At 46.9% G+C, this 10,110-nt stretch overlaps 1 long non-coding RNA gene across 1 annotated transcript; it reads left to right on the top strand.

Moving 5' to 3' along the window:
- The first annotated feature begins 353 nt into the window (after nucleotides 1-353).
- Nucleotides 354-5,544, top strand: LOC144340882 (uncharacterized). The gene is made up of 3 exons (XR_013417409.1): nucleotides 354-712; nucleotides 2,708-2,812; nucleotides 4,484-5,544. It is a non-coding gene; the product is annotated as an uncharacterized LOC144340882 (long non-coding RNA).
- Nucleotides 5,545-10,110: the final 4,566 nt, after the last annotated feature.

Genomic DNA, 10,110 nt, shown 5'->3' with positions numbered 1-10,110 from the left:
GCTGTCGTGTGCTATGTGCTTACTTAATCTGACTCTTAGTTGTTTTCGTTTTCTTCTGCAAAAGGGAAATAATAAAATTAATGTCTTTGTAGGATCAATGTGAGGACTGAATAAGACAATGTGTGTAAAGCATCCACTATAGTGTCCAGCAATGTGAAACACTCCAATAAATGAAGTAATTATTTTAATAATGGCGGTTAGGGAATGGGCAATGTGCTTTTCTTTGTTGTGATTTCCAGTGTCAAACTGCCCGGCCTTTGCTTAAAGAATTCAAAGACACGCAGAAAAATGTTTCACGGTGGAAGATTCTGCTCAATGATATGACTCTTAGCAGTAGTAACTATCTTTTCCAGTGTTCTGGTGGCCTGGCAAAAAGGCTGTATTGGTGACGAGTTGGTTACTCTCTGAATTCCTGCGGCCTTTTCAACCTATCTGGAGAAAGACAAGGCACACTTCCCTGGTTTGTTAACTCTGAAGAAGCAGAGGCGAAGAGAAGTGGACCTTGTACTTCCTGTCATGATGGTGACATGAACACTTACAGGAATCCGAAACAGCTGTTGTAACTCTGCAGCCCACCCTTGGCATGGCTGAAGAGGGGTGGGTGTGGCCAGATGATATGTTGTTCATATGCACAGTCATGTGCAATGGACACTCACTGTTCAATGAAGATGTTTTCTACAAACTTCTTGTACACGGGAGTTACTCTATCAAGGTGAGTGTACCATGCTTACTGTTAGTGTCCTGAGAAGGCTCACTGCGGTGAGTCTTATGGGGGGGATGAGCAGATGGGTGTTTGCCGTGTGTGTGCTAAGCATTTACTCTAGGAGGCTGGTGGCAAGCATCCCGCAGCCTGGTGGTGGGGCATGCATCATATGGCACGTAGGAAGGAGAGCAGAGCTTAGAATTACATAGGCCTGGACTCCAGTCTCAGCTCGGCTGCTCATCAGTGACCTTGAAGGAGCTGTCTAACCTTGCTGAGGCACCTCATTTTAAAATAAAAGCAATAATGTCTACCTTGCAGAGCTGTTGTTATTATGATAGATGAAAACTGTATTGTATTTTGCACAGTGCCTAGTATAATGAGATAACAATAAATCATGGCTTATATTTGCCATTCCTTAAAAATAATCTAGATTTACATAGAGTGATGGGGCCACAGGGCAAGCTAACTCATTGTGTAGATAAACAGATCTCTGAGCAGGTCTGCTTACCTTCAGCATTGAATCCCGCCATTCTGTCATTGGTAGCTACTCACAGAGGAAAAAGAACACCTAGAGTTTATTACTGAGTGAAATCCTGGCCAGGGCCTAGCTCCACAGCAAGTCTTCTTGACACCTGAGCCTGCCCTGGGCGCTGCATATTCTAAGGTGGTCATCTATCACTGAGCACCAGAGGAACATGCTTCCCTTTCATAAGAAGCTCCCATGTTTGGTTGGCCTCCTTGGTGAAGGAGCACTGGAAACAGGGTGCGCGGGGCAGACCTAGCCTCATCCATCTTTGCTGCATCCCCACAGGAAGGACCATCTCCCAGTTCCAAAGCACTGCTGCAAACTACTGTAATACAGATCAAGACAGCAAAGCATGGTCTTACGGACCTGCTGGGACTAGGAGCGGTTTGATAATCTGTGGCGCTATCCCACAGGCTGGGGCTGGGCAGAATCCAGTGTAAGTGACACGGCAGCCAAAGGTTGGATGCTCATCAGGGAACTCTGCTCCCCTTCTCTGTTGCTGGGAAGTAGCTGCTCAGCCAGAGAGATTTTTTTTTTTTTTTTTTTTGAGACAGAGTCTTGCTCTATCACCCAGGCTGGAGTGCAGTGGCGCGAGCTCGGCTCACTGCAAGCTCCGCCTCCCGGGTTCCCGCCATTCTTCTGCCTCAGCCTCCCTAGGAGCTGGGACTGCAGGCGCTGCCACCACGCCCGGTTAATTTTTTGTATTTTTAGTGGAGATGGGATTTCACCGTATTAACCAGGATGGTCTCGATCTCCTGACCTCGTGATCCGCCTGCCTCGGCCTCCCAAAGTGCTGGGATTACAGGCGTGAGCCACCGCGCCCGGCCAGAGAGAGATGTTTTAAAGAGAGACCTGCATCTCCTTAATAATTTGGGCCAGGTGACAGTTCTGGCTGTGGGAAGCTAGGAAGAAGTGACCTATGACACTTCCACACCTGGCCCACAAAACCCTCCCGTCCATCCTTTGCTCTCCGATCCTGTCTGTTGGCAGCAGTGCTGGGGACATGCCTGTAGGATGGCAGAGCCCGTCTCAGCACAGGCTGCACAGGATTGTGTGGCACTTCCCTCATTCTTGCCTTGTGCCAATTCCTGCGTGAGTGGGAAGTGAATTTCTGTTGTGTTTTACCACTGAGGTTTGGGGGCTTATGTGTGGTAGAAGCTACATTATCTTAATTCAAGGTGATTTGTGATTCACTTTCTCCAGAATGGCAGCCCAGGCCTGCAGGAGATTTGGCTGTGTAGTGACCAGATAATTGAGGGTATCTGATAGAGCATTACCTCAAGTAAGACCAAGTTACTTTGAGCCAACACTCAGTACCTGTTGACACATTTCAGGACAAGAAGGAAGCTTGACGTTTAAAATTTAATCCTGGGACCTTGATGCTGAGTAGATTTATAATGCAGAATAAGCCCCAGAAACAGACATCTATTTACTACAAATGTTTATTATTTACTTATTGTTATTATCTTTTGAGACAGGATCTCCTTTTGTGTGCAGTGGCACAATCACGACTCGCTGTGGCCTTGACCTCCCTGGCTTAAATGATCCTCCCACCTCAGCCTCCTGAGTATCTGGGACTACAGGTTGGCTAATTTTAAAACCTTTTGTAGAGACAGGGTTTCACCACGTTGTCCAGGCTGGTCTCAAACTCCTGGACTCAAATGATCCACCCACCTCAGCCTTCCCAAGTGCTAGGATTACAGGCGTGAGCCATCGTGCCCAGCCTACTACAAATTTTTAAAGGCTCTTTCTTGGAATTTCATTATCCAAGGGAACATTTTGGGAGTTACCTGCTCCATAATTATTTACTGAGATTTCTTTAATTGGAAAAGAAACACCAAGGCCTGTATATTCCCCATCCTAGTTTATGCAAAATTGGTTAGATATCTTAAGCAAAGAAAATAATAGTCCCAATAACAACCACCTGGATTTCTAAATGCCTTAAACAATATACCTATAGGCTACTAAACTGGCCAGATAATATTACAAAATTGGCTGTGCTGTGGTTTTCATTTCAACCCTTTCTCTGTTAGGAGGGGTCCCCAGAAAAGAACAGTCCACTTTCACTTCAGTAACTGGTGGAGATGATCCTCCCCTCCTTTTTCAGACCTGTCCCATAGACTTCTTGCACTGGGAAATTTGCCAAATTCCTCCCATTTAGCCACATAAGGCAAAACTCACCGGAAACATGCATTTCCCTTCTCTCCCAGCAACAGTGACTTTACCCAGAGTCACCAGGAAGTCCTGTTCACTGTCGGCTGTGCAGACTGTGTGTGTGTGTGTTTCACCCAAAATGTGGCATGAAACGGACTTACATAAAAAACAATAGAAAGGCCTTTTTGCAGCACTGCTTGGAAAGCCTTCTTCGCTGTTTTACCCCTGCAGGGGCCACTCCTGCCTCAGCTGGGCGGTGGTCCCCCACCTCGCCTGTGGGCAGCTCATCCTGGCAGACACGGATGGGTGACGGGTGCCTATTCTCACTTGTCTCTAGGCACAAACATTCTGCTACTTTTCTTTTTTAGAAAACTGATTCCCTTCCAGAAAATATTTTTTTCTTGCTTCAAGTAAAATAACCTCTATTTTTTTTTCTTTTCTTTTCTTTTCTTTTTTTTTTTGATACAGGGTCTCACTCTGTCACCCAGGCTGCAGTGTAGTGGCACAATCATGGCTCACTGCAGCCTTGGCCTCCCCAGGCTCAGGTGATCCTCCCATCTCAGCCTCCTGAGTAGCTGGGGCTACAGGTGAGCACAACCACTCTCAGTTAATTTTTGTATTTTTTGTAGAGATGGGATTTTGCCATGTTGCCCAGGCTGGTCTTGAACTCCTGGACTCAAGCGATCTACCCACCTCGACCTGAAAAAATGAAGGCTTATAGGTTTGAGCCCCTGCACCCGGCCAGCACTCTCAGAATTGATCCTTGTCATGTTCCTCTCACCCATCACTGTAGCTGAAGTCCCGGAGAAGCCACTGATTACCCTCTAATTTTCCTAGGTGTTGGTTTCTCTGTTAACATAATGGCTATAATTAGAGCTCTTAACCAGGAAAACTTCCCAAATATAACTTCAGTGAACATATGTGCACTGCTCATGCCTGGTTCCCCTGGTACTGTTGCTGCATAAGAAGTCACCCCTTAATTTAGTGGCTTAAAAATGATCACCTTATTTATGCTCTCAGAGTCTGTGGGTTTGGAATTTATTTTATTTTATTTATTTATTTATTTATTTATTTATTTATTTATTTATTTATTTTTTAAGATGGATTCTCACTCTGTCACCCAGGCTGGAGTGCAGTGACACGATCTCCGCTCACCGCAACCTCTGCCTCCTGGATTCAAGCAATTCTCCTGTCTCAGCCTCTCGAGTAGCTGAGATTACAGGCACGTGCCACCATGACTAGTTTTTTTGTATTTTTAGTAGAGATGAGGTTTCTCCATATTGGTCAGGCTGGTCTTGAACTCCTGACCTTGTGATCCGCCCGCCTCAGCCTCCCAAAGTGCTGGGATTACAGCCATGAGCCACTGCGCCCGGCGGGTTTGGAATTTAGACAGCAGGAGTGGCTTGTCTCTGCTGCATGATAGCTGGGGCCTTGACCGCTGGGGTAATGCAGCAGTTGGGGTGTATTATCATCTAAAGGCTCCTTTCCTCACATGTCTGGCCCTGGCTTGGAGCACTGGAGGATGATGTCTGCTGACTGCAGCGTCCATCCGGGTCCTTCCCAGGCGCTGTGGCCTCCCTCACGGCATGGCTGCCTCGGGTACTCGGACTTCACATGGAAGCCCAGGGCTCCAAGATCAAATGCCCCAGCAAGACAGAAGCTCAGCCATCTTTGATGACCTAGAAGCTAGGTAGCACCCATTGTACTGCCTTCTATGGGTTGTGAGTGAGTCTCAAACCTGCCTTGACTCAAGGAAACAGAATTAGACTCTAGGTCTTGATGGGTTGTGGCCAAGTTCTGGAAGCACATGAGTGGGGGATACTGTGACATTTTCATCTTTGGAAAACACCATCTAGCACACCTGAATCTGCTTTCAGGGGGTGTAAAGGGATTTCCACAGCAAAATTTGAAGCCACATGTGGTCAGCACTTTGTACTGTGGAAACAAAGTGCTCTGGGCATCCAGAAAGGGGCTAAGTTTTTTCTTACTGGGATAAATCTGGCTGCATTTTAGGTAATCCTGGAAAATTGATCGACAAAAGCAAAGGACCAAGAAAGCTGCTTATACCAGTGTCTCCTCCCACCCTCAGCCTCCAGTAGCATCGCTATATTTTTCCATTTTATTTGTGTCACTTTAAATAAAGTAAGCTCTCCTTTGCTGTTCTGGTGTATTTAGACATACACGTATCTTGCTATCTTGGGTTCTCACGATTATACTCTTACATCTTTGCACACTTCATTTGGACCCCTTCCTACTACTTTGATTTCCCCATGACTTTATTCAAAATTTGGAGAGAATAAACCCACTTGGCTCTCCTCTCCCTGGTTGCTTTCTCCGCTCATTCTGGCATCTCTTTGCTCCATAAAATTATGCTCAATCAAGTATCACATTATTTTTATCTTTAGTTGTATATGTCGTTCCTGTGTCAAAGAGCTTACCCTGTGGGTGCTGTCCAGCCATCTTGAACATTTTGCAAGGCAAATTTATTTATTTATTATTTTAAGACAGGGTCTCACTGTGTCACCCAGGCTGGAGTGCAGTGGTGTGATCATGGCTCACTGCAGCCTCGAACTTCTGGGCTCAAGAAATCCTCCCACCTTAGCCTCCCAAGTAGCTGGGACTTCAGGCAGGCACCGCCATGCCCAGTTAACTTTTTAAGTGTTTTTCTAGAGACGAGGTCTCACTATGCTGCCCAGGGTGGTCTTGGGCTTCTGGGCTCAAGTAATCCTCTTGCTTTGGCCTCTTAAAATGCTGGGATTACAGGTGAGGGCCCCTGTGCCCGACCTGGCAAATTTATAGAAAATTGGGGCAATATTGAATCATCTTTGTATCCCACTGACGAGCAAGAAGGTAAGATACCATGACTGGCTCAACACAGCTACTACCTGTAAATACACTTCTGTGTTATTCAAACCAGGAGTCAGGAAGGAAAATTGAATGAAAAATATCTTCTGAGTATCTGAATTGGGCAATTGCTGTGGGGAACAGAATGACAAAGAAGCAGTACCCTGCTCCCTAAAGGAGCTTCCCATCTGCTAGGGGTGCCAAAGCATGAACACATAGAAAGGTGAATAGCCACAGCATGGCAGGCAGGATAATGACACCCCTAAAATGTCCACACCCTGATCCCCAAACCTGTGAATGTTAACTTACACGACAAAAGGGATTTTGCAGATGAGATTAAGTTAAAGCTCTGAGGGGGGAAGATGGGCCTAGATTATCCAGGTGGGCCCAGTGTATCACTAGGGTCCTGATAAGTGGAAAAAAGAGTCAAGACAGTTGGAGTTATGCGAGTTAAGATCGGACATGGCTGTCTTTGGAAGACGAGGGGGCCTTGAGCCAAGGAGCGAGAGCATCTCTAGAAGCTGGCCAAGGCGGGAGGGAACACAGCCCTGTCTACACCCTGATTTTAAAGGACTTCTGACCTTCAGACTGTAGGATAACACAGTTGGGTTGTTTTAAGCCACTAAGCTTGTGGAAATTTGCTATAGTAGCATTTGGAAACTAATACAAATAGCAAAGTTAAGTGAGAATAAGAATCCGAAAAAAAAGTGTTATAGGTCAATGAGCCAGAAATCGCCACAAACTGGAGTTTCTTTCTTTTTTTTTTTTTTTTTTTGAGACGGAGTCTCGCTGTGTCTCCCAGGCTGGAGTGCAGTGGTGTGATCTCGGCTCATTGCAAGCTCCGCCTCCCGGGTTCACGCCATTCTCCCGCCTCAGCCTCCCAAGTAGCTGAGACTACAGGCGCCCGCCACCACGCCCGGCTAGTTTTTTGTATTTTTAGTAGAGACGGGGTTTCACCATGTTGGCCAGGATAGTCTCGATCTCCTGACCTCGTGATCCACCCGCCTCGGCCTCCCAAAGTGCTGGGATTACAGGCGTGAGCCACCGCGCCCGGCCACAAACTGGAGTTTCTACTGCAATCTCATATGTTCATCTGCCTCATCGCCCACGAAAACTCTCATTTCTGGAAAATGAAGGGTGAAAAATAATTAGCTTATGGGAAAAGTAGAGGCAGACCATTCAAGACCTATGGAACTTATAACCAGAGCCTTGTTACTGTTACCAAGAACAGTAACGATGTTAACTGAAATATCAGCTGGCATCACATCTCCCTCCCACAGTACATCCTTTGCAGTTTTATTCCTTGGGCTTCTGGTTTCCTCCTTGAGAATGGAGCATTCTTTTTTTTTTTTTTTCCAACTTTTATTTTAGAATTAGGGGGTACATGGGCAAATTTATTACAAAGCTATAATTTCATGATGCTGAGGTTTGGAGTACAAATGAATCTGTCACCCAGGTAGTGAGCATAGTACCCAATAGATAGTGTTTTTAACCCTTAACCCCCTCTCCTTCTCCTGCCTCTTGTATTCCCTAGTGTCTACCGTTCCCATTTTTTGACCATGTGTACCTAATGTTTAGCTCCCACTTATAAGTGAAAATATGCAGTATTTGATTTTCTGTTTATGAATTAATTAGCTTAGAATAATGGCCTCCAGGTGCATCCATGTTGCTGCAAAAGATGTGATCTCATTCTTTTTTATGGCTGCATAGTATTCCATGGTGTATATGTGCCACATTTTCTTTATGACATTTCTTTCTGAGACTGACCTGCTTCATTAAAATAAAAAATACAACCTGAAGGTAGCCTGTTTGCCCAAGCATTTCTTTTTAAACACTGGGGGATATGTCTTTGCAGATTCTTCATCTTCACTTACAACTTCCCCAGATTTAAAAAAAAAAGTCCAACTAAAAATTATAAAGCTGGCTCCTACTTGCATTAATGGAAGATACTTCTGCCAGTAGTCCAATTTTTTCTTTTTTTTTTTTTTCTTTTTTTTTTTTTTGAGACGGAGTCTCGCCCTGTCGCCCAGGCTGGAGTGCAGTGGCCTGATCTCAGCTCACTGCAAGCTCCGCCTCCCGGGTTTATGCCATTCTCCTGCCTCAGCCTCCCAAGTAGCTGGGACTACAGGCGCCCGCCACCTCGCCCGGCTAATTTTTTTTGCATTTTTTAGTAGAGACGGGGTTTCACCATGTTAGCCAGGATGGTCTCGATCTCCTGACCTCGTGATCCGCCCGTCTCGGCCTCCCAAAGTGCTGGGATTACAGGCTTGAGCCACCGCGCCCGGCCAGTAGTCCAATTTTTTCTTAAAGTTTTCATACAGTGCTAAAGTTTTCTATTTAATTCTGAAAACCCTATTGCTCATGGCATCAAAATATCAATCTGCTTGGGAAAACCGATGAATAGCAAACTGTAATCGGTAGATGCTACGAGGGCTGTTGGTTCAAATAAGGGTGGGAGCGGGTGGGGGAGGCCTCTTGCTGGAGGTGGGCTTGAGCTGAGCCTGGAGAATAAGTCAGATGGCAGCTTACAGCATCACTTTCCAGGTGGGAGGAGGAAAATATGGTGCCCGATCCAACAATGGGGTGTCCCTGGTGGGCTGTGTTTGGCTCAGACACCCCAGTTGTTGTGGTTCTATTGGCCAGAGCAGCTGCTCTCCCACACCCGCAGCTGCTGTTCTCGTGGTCCTGGGCTTGGGCCTGGAGAAGCCCCTCTCCAGGAGGCTGGGCCAGCCCTACGCTCACACCTAGAGATACTGCAGCTTCCTCTCTTGGCCTTCAAGCCACATGGCCCCTAATTTCCCCTTCAAAGCAGGCTCCTGGGCTTTTGAGGGATTGTCACTCTTGGAGGAAATAAAAATGTAGAAAAATATAGCAGAGCACTCTAGAGAATATGTACTTTCTCAACTTTCCTAGCCACCTTCCTTCAAGCAGTTATAACGCTTCTGGCTATCATAGGACATTGAGAGGGAAAAGGCCTCATCGACATAGCAACTGTAGGCTAGGTGGGCCTTTGGTGCACATAACCCCCAGCACCCACAGATATCCGGGCCTCCTGTGTATGAATGTGTGCCAAGAATTTAGACCTACTTCTTGCCTTCCGGGCTCTCTATTCCTCATCCTCCATCCAAGTGGCCGTCTTGTGCGGGTAATTCTTTTCTCTCCCCTCACCCTTTCCCCCTGCTTCTCCCTACTGTCTCTCCCCCTGTTTCTCTCTGAGTCTCTTTCCCCCTTCTGTCTTCCAGCGCATCCTCTGCAATTCGAGGTCATCCTCTTCTCCAGCTGCCGCTGCAGAGCCCCAAGTGTGGTCCCCACGCCCCCTCACTGTACACTTCGGCAGGAAGGTGCTTCTGTGTCCCCCGTCCTCATCCTCCACTGCATCTGTCCTGCTTCGTCTCTTCCTCCTGGACTCAGGTTGGCCTTAGGCCCTGCTCCAAAAGGAGGACATTCACCAGAGCTTCAGACTTCCTCCTGCTGCCGCTGCTCCTCGGAAGCCAACCTGGTGACTGCGGATGTCTAGGCCCAGACCGTGCCTGGCAGAGCAGCCACGGGGTGGAGAAACAAGTCCTCAAGAGGGCTGCGAGGAGAGCCACGGAGACGGGTCAGGGAAACTGAGGCCACACAACTGGGAATAAGAAGGTGGGGTGCTGGGGGGCTTGTCAATGTGGTTCTTCCACAGAGGATGGGAAGCCCCTTCCTTTCTGCCCAAGAAAGTATCTTCAGCATTCACCGAAATCTCCCCAAGGGGGAAGCGCCTCAGGAAGGGGAACTAGGAAGGAAATACAGGCTGGTGCTTACTCCATCCCCATCACAAAGAGGCTCAGAGAGAGACTTGGGAACGAGATGCATATGCAATTTTTTAAATCACTCATTCAAGAAATAATAA

This window comes from Macaca mulatta, chromosome 5 (genome assembly GCF_049350105.2).
Source record: "Macaca mulatta isolate MMU2019108-1 chromosome 5, T2T-MMU8v2.0, whole genome shotgun sequence".
Lineage (NCBI taxonomy): Eukaryota > Metazoa > Chordata > Mammalia > Primates > Cercopithecidae > Macaca > Macaca mulatta.
The sequence above is the reverse complement of the archived record's forward strand: the minus strand, read 5'-3'. Positions and strand labels throughout refer to the sequence as shown.